We start from the raw sequence: 17,611 nt of genomic DNA on the forward strand, positions 1-17,611 counted from the left end.
CGTTCCTCCAGTCTGACTGGAAGGCACAGAAGAACCACATGTACCGTTCTTAATTCTCTCTCAGCCTGTACAAGCCTAGTACTGTTCTGACACATGCTTCTCCCCCCACAACAAGAAGTATTTCAGACCACAGGTAAAGAAAGCATTTCTCATAGAGTACACCTGCCAAAGCTAGAGGAGAATTCACAGAAACTCTGAGGAGAAGCGGACAGTAGCGCTTTGCTATAAATAACAACATCGGAGGCTTGGCACCAAAATAATCTACATGAAACCCACACATTTCCTACCAGTTTCCAAAACTGTTAGGGTAAGTGGCTTTTTAGTCTCCCATTTCCTAAAAATAAGCTGCTCCTTTCAACGGGAAAAAAGAAGATACAGAGGAGTAACTGTCACAACACTAGCACACCGCAACAATGCTTATACCATCAGTCAGATTTACTATCCAAACTGTTTCTCCTTCCTCCAGAGGTCAGACCACACTGCTCCCCCTCCATCCATCCACCTCTCCCCCCCCTCCCCATCCTCAGGGCTATTTAACCACTTAGCAGGAACGAGCTACAGCTGCACATCATCCATGTCAATCAACTCGCTGCCTTCCTGGCAAGGCCACAGCTGCATGTTATCAATGCTAATCAACACGCTGCCTTCACGCCTCTACAAGTAACAGGTGACAAAGGGGTACAACCGAGACACCTGACAGCAAAAAAAAACCTCCTTAGGCGAGGTTACCACTAATTCTTGTTTTAGGCCAAGAAGAAATATCAACACCAAAAAGTATAACAAGATGAAATTTCACTATTAAAGTAGAACTCTGAAGAAAATACATTTAAAACTCCTACAAGCAGCAATACATCCTCAGACAAATCACTAACTGCACAATCCTAAGAAAAAACAAATAAATACAAAATTAACTTCTTTCGCAAAAACAGTTGTCTACATCTGGCTTTTAACGCATTAGAAAATATATTTAATTTTTGAAATATTGTATTTTTCAGCAGATTTATTTTGTATTAAGCTTACCATTATTCTGATCTGTATTAGTGGATTACATTACTCACCGAACAGACTAGTTTATCCCGTACAAACAAAAGGAATAACTTGAAAAATACAGATATTCCCTTCTTCCCAAATTTCTCATATTTTGCAAGAAAAACTGATACTTGTCTTTTGCTCACTGTAATGGAAAAGTAATGAACAGGATACAAGAGGAGCTTCCTTCTCCCTCCAAATCCACCAGCACCAGTGTCTAGTGAAGCATGGTGAAGGATTTCAGTCGTGTCAGCCTAATTTTCACTGTGCTGTACAAGAACTTACAGATGTCAGATGCTCAGAGCCAGTAGAAAAGCTTTATACATGTTCTCTCTCAAAGAACTCCGGCACTTTTATCTGCTTCCAAAAGACAGACAGATGGCAAACATCTTGCTCCCTTGCAGACAAGAGGGTCTGTATTTGACATCCCATTAGCCATCTGATCATCTATGTGGAATCCAAACAAGATTTTGTCCTGCTGTTTTCAGGTGGATGGTGGAGAGCTTTGTTACTGTTTTAACAGCAATAGAATGAGATTCAGCAACGGGGTCCACCATCAACAGGTAAACACAGAACAGCTCTTAAAAGAAATCTGGTAGAAGCGATACTAGAGTCTTGAGCTTTTTGACTCACAGCATGAATAATTCTCTAAAATTTTACATGCAGGTCTTGCTTGGATAAATATATACGGTTAGAAAGAAAGTTAGAAAGATGCATCTTGACACAATATGATTACTTCTATGTTGACATCATCCTTTCTTCTCTGAAAGAGCTGAGTGTTCCGTACACAATCTAGAAAAGCTATTTTATACCGGCAGCTCATTTTCAAATCCTCCATTGCATTTTCTTTACGAGGGGTGGGGGGAGTATTTGAAATCTTCAGGTTTCAAAAAAATAGCAAGTTCTTGTTAACCTTCTGAAACTAAGGTTATTTTTATTGCATTCATTGCACTTTCACAATCACGTCGTAAAAAGTGCCACTGACAGAAAAGGCAGAAATGGAAAGGCTCATTAGGTATTCTAAAGGTAGTCTCCAAATAAACACAACCATTTTAAAATAACTTAGTTTAGTTCCACTTGAAATGAAAAGCTCGTCACATTTAGCAGATCCATCGTGGAGGTATAACAGTTTAACAAAAGGTACCATTTTACTTCTCTACCAAAGTATATTTAGCCAAACTCGAGAAATTAGACACAGCATTGTGCGCACACACTCAACAGGTCCCATAAGACCCTTTACGTGCTTCCCTCAATGCACATTAACCTTAATTGAAGTTCAAAAGCTGATTACTGGTGTTCAAAAGATGATTTAAAGAAAGTGAAAAACCCAGATGTCTGTTTAGACAGAAGCAACCGGAAAATTTCTACGTAGGTAAGAGGGAACAACGAGCCAGAGAAGAATAAGAAGAAATGTGCCTGCATCTCCTATCACAGCACCCCCACCCACCCCCCGCGTCACCTTTGCTCCTGCACAGATTTCACAGTATACCCGAGATGCTTTCTCTGCTGCAGTCCTCTCTCCAGGAGCCAGCCCAGCAGGCTTGCTCCAATTTATCATAAATGCAAAATGAAGAAAATACTCACCCTTTCCCCAAGAGCTCTGAACTACGACACTACAAACAGTTTTCTAACTCTTTGAAGTCACAGTTTGAGAGGTTTAATTGTAAAAGTTTTTTGGGGGGTTTGGGTAGGTTTTTGTGGGGTTTTTTTAGTGTACAAGATCAATACAAAATTAACAGAGATTGTCCTCTTTTGGAAATGAGAAGTGCATGCTAAAAAAGTTATAATCATGTCAAAAGGGGAAGAAAAGGGAAAAAAAAGATGATATCATTATTTAAACCTATTTATCCGCAGGACTTCAAGTTGATACTTTTATACCTTAATTAACTTGGGGAACCTTATTCCGCAGCTCTCCCTCAAAGGAAAACCAGAACCCCTGTATAAATTCTAGGCATACAAACTGCTACACAGAGTGTACATATACTTGCTTGTTTATCTTTTACAGCCCAATTCCGATGATCACTTCCCTCCCAGTGCTAAATGTCACATGTTGATAAAAAAAATCACTGCCATACAAATTTCTGACTTTCACAGAACCAACTTATTCATATTCTGAAACAATGACATATGAAAGTGCCATTCATTTAACAACAGTTTAAAAAAAGTGTCATTCACTTCACAAAGACTTTTAAAATCCATGATACTGAAGACAATCCCTTCCCATCAAAGTCAACAGATTTCTCATGAATGTTAACACATTCAGAATCTTTGCTTGAATTGGTTAGCCTCAAGGACAGCATTACGTTTTATTTATACAGGTGAGATGGGCTTTATTAAGTGATTTCAACAGTTTTCAATATCAAGAAAAGTGGGCAATATCGATTTTGTCACTTCTACTAAATCTCATAGTATCTTGAAAACTAGGTTCTATTTTTCCTAGGCTTTATCATAGTACATTCTTTTAGCTTTTTTTCTTTAGCCGTTCTGAATGCATTCTGAAGAATCCCAACGTTTCAACAGCGACATGATACAAAGTTAAAAGCACAGATATTAAACTAACACAAAAACATGGGAACCAAAATCACATTTATGACAAATTAATCTCTTCATCTCCTGCTTGTAGGTATGTGTTGAAGTAATTCATTATAATGTGTATTAAAGAGAAACATTCAGGGTTTGTGCACTATTATCATTACTGGGAATCTTACTTCAAGGTTTTGGTAAGTGATCTATCCTAGAGTAATTTAGCAGAAAATTACTGAGATATAGGCTACGACATGATAGAAGTTCCAAGCTAACAACACTTGAATTCCTTCAAGTCTTCAAGACTTCACTTTCCCCAGGTAGAAGTGTTCTCTATCTTCTAACACAGTTGGGACTAAGGAGAAATGTGAAAGTTTTTAAAAGCACCACAGATCAGCAAGTTGAGACTCAAATATTCATTGCATAACAAAGAGAAAGGTACTAGCTGCTTGGGACTGGGAGGACACAGTTCCAGTCCCAGCTCCCATTAAATTCCATGCAGTTGAAACATGCTGCAAGTCTAACATCGTGTTCACAGTTTGTTCAGATTTCCACAGAAAACCCCTCAGTGAGGCATCTCCAGTATTTGGGAATGAAAGAGTGTCTTCTCCTGTCCTTTGCAAGCATATGATACTTTGACAACAACCCTTAAAGCACTACACGTAGCCACTCACCCCCAGGTAGGCACCAACTGTGCGGAACCTCCAGAACCAGAGGAGCGAACAAAATACAGGTCTGAACTCCTAAGTATGCAGAGAAAATTCAGACAACTGCTAACAACAGGTTCAGTGACTGACCCCGTAACTAAACTAGTGGAGTAAAAGGAGAGGGATGTGAAAAACAGGTACCAACACCTGCTATGTTTTCAAAGAAAGTAATTCTTGGGCTTTTCTCTTGAAAATTGGAGAGAAAGAGAGAGAAAAACAAGCAGAACAAAAAAAAAAAAAAAAAACAAAACAAAAAAAAAAAAAAAAAAAAAAAAAAAACAAAACACCAAGCTCCCAGCTTTAGAAGAAGCTTTAAAACTGTTTAACAACTAGAAATGGACCCCTGCCAGAATGTTTCCTATTGAATGGCTTAAATACCCATGCCAGGCATTTATTTTCCCTTTCTTTCTATACAGACCTTCGCTACCAGCTCTGGTCTATGGCTTTGGGTACAGCAACCAGTTTCATAAATGCTGAAGCAAATCCATGATAATTTCATAGCACCTCAGTCCTTCCAGAAATTTAAGCTTTGCTACCAAGGTTCCAAGAACTCAGTATTTGGATTCACAGTGTATCAAATATAACCACATTTAAACCAGATTTTCAAATGTATTTGTGCTGATGAAGTCTGCAAGTTAACTGCACTTGACCTATATTCATACTTTAACATCTGTCCCTACCAGTCAGCACCAAGCACCTGAGTACCCCGTGCTGAGATCCTTGGAGAGCACTGCTCACAGGGGCTAAACAGCTTTCCTCCTGTATCAAGAGCAAAACTCCATAGGCATGTGTATACCCTTTCATGAGATCCTTCTAACACCTAGCCGTAGAGAATCTCCTGCTATATAGTTACCACCAGACGCTCAGAGAGAAGAAACCACAGCAAAACCACAGAACATCAAACGACACTCTACTGCATCCAGGCACTTGAGCAAACGCTGCTTTGAAAAATCAAACCTAGGAGTCAACCGGTGAAAAATAATCAGAACCACCAACATAAAACTGCACTCTATATCCAACCATTACACCAACTACATGCTACTCTCTCCTCCCCCTTCGCCCAACAACATACACTGACATTGTCAATTTTATGAATTACAAGTAACTATTCGAATTACTTAAGTTACCTCCAGAACAATCACATTCAAATAATACTGGTAGTCGCTAATGAAAATCAAATTATATGATGTTTTGCAATTCTTTAATACTGCTTTTCCAAAACAATTCCATGGTGCTATACGATCAAAGAAACAACCGTTCAAGAAAGAGACCTGAGCATCTCTACTGGTATTTATGTATTTCACAGAAGCTCATTTCAAAAGAAATAGCTACAAGTACTGAGAAAGAACAGGCTTGCGTGAATTTACAATCTTAACAGCCTTGCTTCTACCACAGTTTTAAATATTTGCTAAAAAAATTGAGCACCAGGGTAATAATGGAGAAATACAGCAATGTACAAGCGTTTCTGTAACAGGGAACAGTCATTATGGCCCAATACTATAAAAATCCTGCTCAAGCACACCACATCTTTAGATACAGTTTTCTGTTCTTTTCCAAAACCCATTTTGTTTTAATGGAAAACTTATGCAAGAAGATTCAAGCAAAGCTTCTTCTTTGGAAATTACTTGAATATGTATGCACATGCATAGATGTGCACTCTCAACTGGCTCACTGATGGCATGTGGACAAAAAGGACTGTTGTTGGTTTTTTACTAATATCTTTGCCTTTAAAAACAAAAAAAAACAGCAGCACCTAAGTCACTTTAGAAAAACTGTACTTCTCAAAGAAAGAAATCAGTATTTCATATAATACTGATGTAACCCACAGCACAAATTTCTATATATAAAGATAAAAACATGAAGAAAAAGTAGTTCTGTTATGGTTGCAGGGGGGGCAGAGGTGAAAATCGAAATGACTAATTAGCAGTTACCTTGAAAACTAAAAGCATAAAGTATTTCAGCTGGGAGAGAAAATTACACGTGAAATTACTTACACACCTTGATAAGCTGGAAAGGAACTGAAGAGGAAGTATTGTTGTAAGCTGGGAGTAATGGAGACTTTAAGTACTACAGTGTACTTGCAGACAGAAGTTCCCAATCATTCTGCCAAACCTCAGTGCTCCTTTTTCTTCACTTTGTTGATGACTGTGAGCATGCAGGCTCTAATTTGTTTCTTGAACTACCCACATTTAAATCTTTTGGGAATTCCACTGCACAAAATGCTGCACAAAATTAATCTCACTTTTCTATTTCATCCAAGAATGTGCGTCTCTGCTAACTGGATTTTCAAAAGTATACCTTGCTGGTCACAACTCAGTGATCTTTTTCAGAAAAGGTTTAGCTTTGTGTGTTTAACCTTCCAGAAATTATTCTTTATTATAACCAGACTTAGACTTCTTAAAGAAAGCAGAAGAACTATTAGTATGACTGTGTTTTAAACTCCATTAAAATCAGCAGCCACAAGATGAGAGCATAACTACTATAGGAGCCAAATTAAAATATTCTTCTGACTTTGTAGCCTCTTCAAAAGGGGAATATTGCTGAAATTGCCACTACAAGAATCCTTTTCAAGCAGTAAAACCTCAACGTGCTGCCACTGAAACCTGAATGGCTTTAACACCCAAACTAGAGTCTACACCGGTTAGTAGGTATTCACTTTTCAAATGCTGTTGGAATCAAGCCAGTGGGAAACAAAATGTATTTTGCAGTCTTTTAATTTATAATCCATACACACAACCAAACAGCAGCACTTAAAAAGCAGGGAAAAGGAAAAATGTGGTTTGAAAGCAACCTTGAACTTAAATAAATGAACCAACCCCTGAATTTCCTTCAAATTCTCTGAAGAGTTTCATAAGCCACCCCCATGCCACTTTCCCCAGAGCGAGGGGAGGGGGGGGGGAAGGAATAAAAAGGACAGAACTAATAGGCCAAATGATTATATCATTTTTTATGCCAAAGTCATGCTGGAGCTAAAATTGGTATAACAAAGGAACGTAGTTGCTTGTTAATACTGGGGAAGCTGCTTCCTCTCCCGTACTGCACTTAGCATTTATGAAATCTTTCAATAAAGGATGCAGAGAATCCATTGACATTAGGCGAAGTTTATAAGTATTCCTATGAGATTATTATTATTCCATCTTGTAGATGCATAAATTAAGACAGAGACACAATACATGGCCTCGCAGTGTCACTGAAAGATTGACAGCTGCAGTAAAGCCCAGGACTTCCAAATTTCACATTCCTGTTTAAGTCTTTCTCTAAACTGAAAATATTTTCTAGCAGTCACTTTGCAAGTTAAAATGGAGGTATTTTCTTGACAACGTTTTTACAGCAAGCTTAGATAGTTCCTCCTTAATTTACAGTTAGCAAAAGATTACTACAGAACCAGAATATAACTTTTCAAGCAGATCTCACTACTATTTCAGTAACTGATAGCTAAATAGAGGTTCCAAAGCAGCAAAGGGAGAAGAAAAGTGGAACTGCAAACAGGACAGTGTGACAACTTCCACTCATTGTATGGCCCCACTCCTCATGTTATGACCAATGACATATCTAGGAGCAACGAAAGGGGATGGATGACAGCCCTACCTGCTCGCCCCCTGCCCCAGGTAAGGATTACTGTGCCCACGGCCATACTGCGAATCGCTGAATGTGTACATACATACTCACCGCGGACCCCAGTGAAGCTCTACAGTAAGCTCACTCTCCTCACCATGCTTTGGGGAGCCTTCACAGAAGTCGGTATTTTGTCTTTCAAATGGTCCTGGCTGGCCAATCAAGCTTAATGAGTCCTTTTGATACTGATGGCATCTCATTCCTTGCTGCTGCTCTATGAACATAGGATAGTTCACTCGCTCAGTGTCTTTGCTAAATGATACTCGTACTTTCGGTTATAACCAAGGAGCTTCTCCTCCAACTGTCTGGAATAAAAGGAGTGATTCACCACCACATCTTGAATTCTGCTCAATTATGTAATTTAGGAAATAATCGTATGTTAACCATACCATTTTCTTCAGACGTGTGTTGCAATGTGCATTCTTTATCATGAAACTCTGGGTTAATTGTGTTTTTATTGCTAATTCATGACACTAAGGGGATAGCTTGTCTTCAACTACTTTGCTGCTCTATTATTTGAAATGTTAGCAGTCTTAAGTTCTTGCAGGACTGATCTAAATGTGAGGTACAAACACAGGTCTGCACTGTTACACAGCTTCCTGTCAAGAGGTCCTGTCAAGAGGATGTTATTTATTTTTCAGGGTCATCTTTTCCCCTTTTTTGTCTAAAGCAAGAGGGAGCAAATGCACACCCAACAACCAGTAAAACTTTCCTGTGTATCCTCCCTAGTTTGCTTTGCATGAGATATTTTGCCCTGAATTCTCATCCATGTATCACCTTCAACACCATTCCCACAACTCACATTAAATAGCGTTAATTATTTTTTTTTCGCACATGCGCATTCTGGCACTGTGTCCATGGTCTCAAGCACTGAATAGATTAATTCACATGAAGCTAAATCTTTGCTTTGCTCAGGGTGATGAACAACCTCACTTGTGACATTTACATCTATTGATTTGCCTGCTTTGTGAATACTCCATTACAATACGTTGATCAAAATTACATAAATTGATAGTTCACAGCATTACAAGATGTGCACTTTTCACCCCGAAGTAATTTTTTTTTTTTTTTTTTTTTTCTCACACAGAGTATGACCCTTTGATACCTCTCTCTACCAACCTGTATTATAGCAGTTTCAGACTGGTACTTTTTCCAGACCCAAAGAGTCAGTAACCAGAACTTCATCTGTGATAAATGGAAAGCTGCTAGCAGACACTTCTGTTTCCCTCCTGTTGAAAAAAGTTATATTTTGAGAACTATCTCTATTCAATAGACTGCTAGCCAGAGATCTGTGCATCTTCCTCTTCAGCAAGAGTTAATAAGCTGCATTTCTGCTGCTGAAAAGATACCTACCCAGTAGCATCAAAATTTGAGCAAAAAATTGTGAGCACCTGTAAAGGCCAAGAACATAGCTCAAACGCTCTACGATAGCCACCATTAAAATCTATGCTGCAATTTAGCGCACTCCAAGCTGTATAACAATAGAATCTTGTGATGTTTCCAAGTACAGTCAGTTCTATCATGTTATAAACAGGGAGGGGTTTTTAGGAGTAAGGAGATCCACAACTCCTCGAACCAAAGGAAAAAAGAAATATAAACTTGCCTTTAACTTTTTATACAAATTACCCCTTTCACTCAAGGTTAAAATACTGTGTTTTATCTTGTACTTGTCATGAAGCCGTAACTGTGCAATTAACGCAGCTTATCTGATTAACAGAAATTCACTGAACTGCAGTACGTCATTTCTCTAAGCTCAATGGCAATTGAGTTACTAGAAAATCACCTGCCTTAGCTATCTGTTCTTAAATAGCCATGCAGCTGCCATTACCATCATACTTGACCCTTCTTCAATCACATAATAAGGGCTTGCCAACTTCATAGGTCAGAGTTGCGTTTTACAGCTGGGAGAGCAGAGACCGATGTTCCAGAGCACACACCTCTCCCACCGCTTAGCAGTGAAGGACAGAACACGCATGTAAAAGCGTACGTTAAAAATGCGTATCATCAGGGGCTGGAAAACAAACAGCTGGAAACATGCTCTGCGTTTGGAGAAAATGCCCACGAAGTAAAAGAGGCGCAGGATGGTCAGATGCGAGTTTTAACTCTGAACAAGACCACAGAGGGGAGGACTAAACGAAGAGCCTTCAGACCGGCGGTTTTAGCTGAACACAGTCGCTCAGGAAACTGTTGGAACACTGGGTGAATGACAATTCACAAAACATACAGTGCCTTACTGCTAAAAAATGGCAAAGCACCGAGACGTGTCATTTATTCCAAGGGAACGCAGTACTCTTCAGAGACCCCGGCAACACGGCACGGACCACTTGGTGCTGTCACCTCAGCCCTGAGCTCCGACAGGACCGCTGCCGGGGCAGCCAGGTGGCCCTGCTTCTTAGGAGTCTTACATATTAATGTCCCAGTGTGGCAGGGTAAACAGATGATAATGGACATGACTGAGAGTTACTTTCAGGACGGTAAGTCTGCAAAAAGGATTAAATGAGTCCAGAAGAACAAGGCGTTCTTGAAGAGGAAGGCCTGCAGGCAGCATGGAGAAGACCACCTGGGCAGAACCCCTGCCTACCCCTTCCACCACACGGCCGTGAGCCCCTGCCAGCACAACTTCAAAAATTAATGTAAAATATGCTAAATGAATCTTCATGTTTCTGATATTTTTTTTTTTAAGTTTCTTTAAAAATGCTTTTCTTTTAGGTGCTACAAACTTCATAGGAGAACTTCAATCATTTTTCAAAAAAAGTCCTAGTGTTAATAACAGTAATACAGTGGGCCTTTATTTTCTGCTGTTCCGCATCATTGAAATACGACCTATTGGCTATCCAGGTCTGATTTTACTTATTCTGAGTATTACTATTTTAAAAACAGACCAGATTTTAAGTGTTCCTGTCTGTTTAAGTAAAGTTTGGTTTAAAATTTAGTAAGATTCAATTAAATTTATTCATAGATCTCCTTTGTTTGGAATTTTTGTCTCCATCTCAAATCCCATAGTAACTTAGAAATGCAGAAAATAGGTGTTTTAAATAGTATACATGTCTACTGAGCCAATTAGGTTTTATTAACAGCTAAATCATGTATCAAGTTTTTCAGCTCTCAAAGTACAGACTTACATAAAACCCCTCAAAACGTTATGAAAAGTTGTCATTTACAGCCTAAACAGTATTTAGGTAAAGCAACACGTGTTTGCTCACAGTGTTTTTCAAACCTTTGTAAGCCTAGCTCACCATTGTACTTCCATTCCAGGAGCAAGTGAAAGTGTCCCCATTACCAAAACAGTTAATAAAATCAAGAAATAAGTTTATGGAACTGTGGAAACGTCACTACTAATACACCTAGGACCTTGCAGATATGTGGAGTACCCCCAGTCTTCCCACTTCTGTGGTATAGCACAGTTAAAGGTGAGGATGAAAAGGAAGTGGTAACTTATTACAAAATGGAATTTGGAATTCTCTCCCAAATGAGGGGAGAAGCACTTTACTGCCTTTAGATTTATGTTATTATTAACTTTTTTCTTTAATGTAGTTATGGTACTTCTGTCTGCAAAAGGCCAGAATCAGAGCACCTGACGGATAAACATTATAAATCTGTAAATTTTCCAGTTCTGGAACTGAATTACAGATTGTGATTTATAAATATAAAACCAAACACATAAACAATGAGAAAATACCACACATGAATTACAGTACAGTAACTTGAGTCTTAACAAGAGTATTGCATGTTTTCATGATAAATCCATAACCATTGAGATATGAAATGTAATTCTTCCCCTTCAAGAGCACTCAAAAATATATTGCAGTTGATCTTTTCACTCCAGGAAAACATAAAGAATACAAAACCCTTCATACTTGTTAAGAATGTCAACTTTGGGGAGATACAGCTTAAAAAAAAAGTCATTTATAAATGAAAATAACAAGTGGCAACAGACAGCATTTGAAAATTCAGAACAAAGTCTTTTTCACTTTCACAAATCATGTAACAAGTGTCAGATTAAAAAAAAAAAAAAAACCAACCAAACAAACAACCAAAAAAACCCAAGAAATTACCTAATAAATAAGTATCTGCTGCACAAAGCCACTGAGCTGCTTACCACAGATGGATTGACTAGTTTTTAATTTAATGCTTTACTGTGACTCAAAAGTGTAGAAAGAACAGACTTGCGTTTAAAAGCAGGATTGAGGGTTAGATACAGGAGGGCTGTGTAACTTCACTGTTTACACCTCTACTGCAAAGAATAAAACATACTATAGAATTGTCTCACAAAACCATTTGCGTTGACCTCTGATAGTCTAATTCATCGGTTTACTCAGAGTGGAAATTGTATGTGTATATATATATATATATTCTCTATAAATGCAGAATGTGATAGCCATTTTGTATTCCTAATAAGGCCAGACTTATTTTTTTGCAGGTAAGTGAAGAAAGCAAGCAAGTAGTTTTGAAGAAGAGTTTCAATACCAGAATATCATTAACCTAAGCATTTAGATAGCCAACTGGCAAACTACAGACACAGGGATTTCTTCTAAACACAGTTCAAGCAAGATTTGGGTTTTTTTCTGGGGGGTGACTGGGACAAATCACAAACGCAAGAACAAAATCCATTAAGTTTTTGTTTGTTTGCTTTTCTAAACACAGATTACATGTATTCAGGCTGTTGATGACCTTCCTGGAAGCCCCTTAAGACAGCCCTATCTCCAGCTGTCATGCTGGAGAGTGAGTGGCCGGGACACCATTCCATTCCTTGTGTCATACTTAAAGTCAGCCGGGCTATTCTTTTCAGTTCCAGCAAACTGTAAAGCCTGGAGCACTCATGCAGCAGGGCATCCAAGAACTTCATCAGGCTGCTGACACTTCTGAATGTCGGAGCAGATCATGATACTGATGATCTCCTTTTCTTCTGTAGGCAAGCCCTCAATTCTTACGGTTATGTAATTACAGGGATAAAGCAGCTACAATTAAGTCCCAAACACACCTTAAACTAAAGGGTAATTAAAGTTTGACCTTACACATTATGCCAAAAGTCACTGCCATGCACTAAATTAAATTAATAATACTGCAAAGATTTTGAGATAAATATGTTTTGAAATGATGTAACTGCTTGACTTTCAGAGATGGTAAAGCCTAATGCTGAACTAAAAATAAAAATGCAACCTAGAAGCAGGTTAAAAAAACAATAACTGTCTATAAAGAAGAATTCAATTAGGAATGGAGCAGACTCTTCGCCACCTGCAAACTTTCAGAAGTTTAATGGCCCTCTAAAAAGCAGCGACTCTCTCCCAAATGGCAGGATGCCTGTAATATAGGTGACGGTAAGAAGCTCAAGGTAATACACACCTTGAAACAGACCTGAAAGAATTTTTACATTTTGAATCATTTGGCTGCAGCCTTGGCTGGCTCCTTGCCAGTACCACAGCTAATGAAGGGAACCAAGAAAAAAACAGCGATAAAACCAGCCCAGCGGTTTGGAAGGGGAAGAAGGGATCAGGCAGCAGACAGATGGGAGGAATGGTGGCAGCCTGGCAGAAATAGCAGAGAGAAACAGAGCTTTAGATAAGCAGTTCATAGACAACAGTACCGAGCACACCAACTCCGACTTTTTACTGGTACACCAAAACTTGTTATGTCCCCTAGAAACAGGATCCACTTTTGAATCAAGAAAATCAACACACCCAACCACCAAAAAAAAAAAAAAATCCCAATCAGGCGAACACCTTGCAATTCAGACTAGGTTTCACTGCTTTTCTTGTAGGCTTAAAGATCTATTGGAAGATTTTGAAAAATCTAGGTCATGTACATCACAATTCTGTCTTCTATTTGATCACCACCTTAGTATATATTACTCACACTCAGAACATCATACAAATACACTATACAAATATAAACACAGTTATAATTGTTTAAGGGAAAAATGCTTTTTTATATATATGTATTAGTTACACATGGTTAATATTACTTATTAAAACATACAGATTCAAACCATGACCCACCAATTTTGTTATTACCCGATGAGATAATGTTTTCTACGGTCTTTGACTTAATCACATTAAGGGGCAGTTGTGCTCCTCGCTGCCTTGTGTCCCCAAACACACACTCCCAGTTACGCTGCCCTTCTCCCACATTGGCACAAGCAGCCCTGCACAGCCAGCTCTGTCAGGGAAGAGAGGGGGTACAGGAAACCATCGGGGCGGGGGGACCAAAAAAAAGCCCACACAAACATGTTGAAGTTTTGAAGTTTTCTCCTACCATGTGCCAATAAAAAGTAAGGGTCAACATTAAGCACTAGAAAGTGGAAGAGGAAAAGGACCATCTCTGCCAACTTCCAGACTGGTTTGTACTGTGGGACTGAACGGGAAACCACAGCATTAATGCACACAGGGCATCTTTCAGTAAATAATGATCTTTGCTTGGGTGAAGTGGCAGTCATGCTTCAGCCCACAGACAGGCTGCACCAAAACAGTCAGAAAAGCCACAAATTCAATTCATTTATCCTCAATCTACTGCCTCTATACAGCATTCTGGGGCATCAGCTCCGGCTGACAAAACTGTTCAGATACAAACACAGAGACAAATTCCCTGTATCTTTAAAAACTGTTTTAAGTAACTGAACACAGCTTAGCACTAAACTTACAATAAAATGTAAACCATCAGTAAATGCAGAAGTCACAGTTCATTACCTTGCTCTAACCACATGAAGACATTTTTATTATGCTAATTTATTTGAATAAGCCATTAAAATATAAATCCAAATACAGAGTCTGGGCGAACAAATCTTATGGTAACTTCCATGAAACAAAGCTTTCCCAATGAAATGGTAATTCTGCATTACGTGCAACTGCTTTCTTAATCTTCCTTGAGATTTTAACTTCACATGCCTATTGAAAAAAAGAACACAAGGGGCATTACATGTCCCACCCGCCCCTCCTGCAGGTCTCTGAAGAGTACTTAACATAAACACTAATTTATGGTATTACACTCCTGGACTTCAAGTATCTCAAATTCCACTTCAGGGTATTAGGCCAACTGCTGTTTAAATTATGTGTAAATTAGCTGAAACATGACCCTTCGCTGGAAAAATATGCCTTATAGATCATGTCCTTAGGGAGTCGAATGCTGTAATGACAACTTACCACTGAGCTAATCAAGAATCAGAAAATGAAATTAAAATTAACTAAAGCAGAGGCACTGAAAAAAAAAAAAATCAATAGCGTTACCCTGCTGAACCAGGTCATGCATGCTAGAACCTCCTACCATTTACTACTGCAGTACATTTACTGCTACAGTAAAAATAAATTCTAACCCTCTGCAAAATAACAGGGAAATTGAAGCATTTTTTAACTTCACTACAGTGAAATTAGAACATGTTCACAACAACATTTTGATGTTTTTAGATGCCTTCACCGGTCAACATTTGATTTTGAAAATGTCAGTGATTAATCCCTGCCCTAAAGATTTGTGTGTGCAAGTCTATGCATTTTCTATGTAATTTCTGCTGTAACTTTGCAACACTACATTCTTCATTTACTCAGTAAGGGATGGACACTACAACGACATACACCTTTAAAAGCCCAAGGATTCAATGTTCTTAAAATAAAGGATTTTGCACATAAAAGCAGCTTTGTCTTTAAATTCCAGAATTCCAAATACTACATAAGCCTGCTGCAAATCAACAGAAGAATTTGTATCTAAGCATCTTAAATAAATCTGCTTCAAGTAAGCCTGTATCTACAAAATGATTCTCTGTTTTGGAGCGGTAATGAGTCCTATCAAGAACATTTTTTTGCCAAAGCGTCTGGCTTTGTCCCACCCTGTCGAAGGAGAGACCCATGAGGTAGTCTTTTTCAAGTGCAGAGATAAAAGTAGAAACCAGTACATACATGGGAGAGATTTTGAGTTGCCGTTGTCAGAAAGAACCCATCTCCTCCCATTTGTTCCCAGGCTACAAGATCCTTTTACAACTGGCAAACTTTGATTTTTTAAAAATCATTATTCCTCTCCAATGCACCTTTTTTCTTCCCTCTATTTTTTTTTTTTCTTTATTGCATCAGCTCCCATCTACTCCATGAAAAAGTCTAAAAGTTAAGGACTTGTGTATCTGTTGGTTTATTTTAGAAATCAAGTCAAGAATGACAGCCTTTCATCCCAACCATCCAGGAAATGAGAACCACAGGACTTGTCTGAGATGGAATTGGAAAGTAACACCATGAAGTCGTAAATGTACACACTGACTTTCTGAAAACCAGCAGCAACTGAAGTCATCCCTGGTTGTCCTATGAGATAATGTCACAGCAGTAATTCAAAATCCAAGGAACTTTTACTTGAAACGCAGCATTTGCATATCACCTATGTTGGAGACATCAAGATACACAAAGGTACTGCACACTAGTGATCTGGTTTCGAGAAGTAATGAAATCATGCAAGTACTTTGAAGAGGCTACAACATCATAGCAATAGCTCTCAGTGCCAGATTAAAGGTAACCTTTGGGAAAGGAGCAGCATCAACATACTGACTCAGCCTAATCTGACTTCAGCTCTACATATTCTCAGAGGTACTTCAATGGATTTGGGGATTTATAATCAAATGAAGTGAGATGCACTTGCTCTAAAGCACAGTGCTGCAACTGAAATAAGCAAGCCAGGAGAAAGTTTTCGTTAACCACTAGATTGCTAACAAATGTTTTTTTTCTTATCGTCACCTCAAAACAATAAAAATTTGCTTGTTAGTCTTAGCTTACCTTCCTTTCACTGAACTAAACAAAACATTCCATTTTCCAGAGGCTCCTAGTTTCCTACCCACACTTAGAAAACATTAATGATTCGACAAGTATAACACAACCACTTCCCCATAAATAAACTCTTCTCCCTAACATTATAAGTCCCCCAAATTTTGCCTTTTTTTCCAATAAATCAATGGAAACTCACAGCTACTGCCTTTCCTTTACCCACACAAGCCTTCCTCTCTAAACAGAAGCAAGGAGACTGCAGCTTCAGTGCACTGTAGCAGTGTTTTCAATTTAAGCACTGGGTTATCAGTTGTGGAGAAGGGAGGGGCATAAAAAAGCCAAAAAAACAAAAAAAAAACAAAAAAAAAAAAACAAAAAAAAAAAAAAAAAAAAAGAGGAAAAGCCAGCTCTGAAACACAGTTACTTAGACTGCGAGAGCTCTGGGTCAACAGCTTGGTCCTCCCTCAGCAGCTGACTTCACGTCAGAGGTATTGTTTAATGGGGGAAAGAGACAGAAGCACCTCTCTAACCCACAATGTCTATAAACTGAGGCTTTTGGCTTTGTTACAAGCAGTTTAAATGAAAAAGAAACAAACAAACAAATCTACCTTGAATCTTTCATTCCAGTCTTAAAAAAACCCTCTACTCAACCAAGAAAAATTCAAGTATGTGCATAACCTTTTCCTGTAAAGCAGTTCACAGCAAGAATTAAAACAGCTTACCCTTCTGCATTCAAATTTCTTGCCAAGGTACACAGCGGACACTAATTCTGATGTGGAATAGATCACTCATTTGTCAACGTTTTTGAACCTTTGTTACTGCTGCTTTATAGTTTCGTATGTACTAGAATAAAAACAAACAATGACAGATATTAGTTGTGAACCAGTGTATTACCAAAGCATAGAAATTATTTTCCTAATTTAAGAAAATTAGTACAAACAGCTTAATGGAAATATATTTCACACATTTTAATACAATTCTGCTGGAAAGGTCTAAACCGGCTAAAAT

The 17,611-nt window shown here is 38.4% G+C and overlaps 1 protein-coding gene across 6 annotated transcripts in view; it reads right to left on the reverse strand.

Moving 5' to 3' along the window:
* Window positions 1-17,611, reverse strand: part of GULP1 (GULP PTB domain containing engulfment adaptor 1) — a 163,754-nt gene that overhangs the window by 90,854 nt on the left and 55,289 nt on the right. For 5 of the 6 annotated variants that reach the window (XM_080398784.1, XM_080398780.1, XM_080398785.1 and 2 more), the window contains exon 2: window positions 17,326-17,446. The exons of the other annotated variant lie outside the window; for it this stretch is intronic. The gene's annotated coding sequence lies outside the window, so the exon portion shown is untranslated. The remainder of the gene's footprint in view (window positions 1-17,325; window positions 17,447-17,611) is intronic. 6 annotated transcript variants of the gene reach the window in all.

This window comes from Falco punctatus, assembly GCF_963210335.1.
Source record: "Falco punctatus genome assembly, chromosome: 8".
NCBI lineage: Eukaryota > Metazoa > Chordata > Aves > Falconiformes > Falconidae > Falco > Falco punctatus.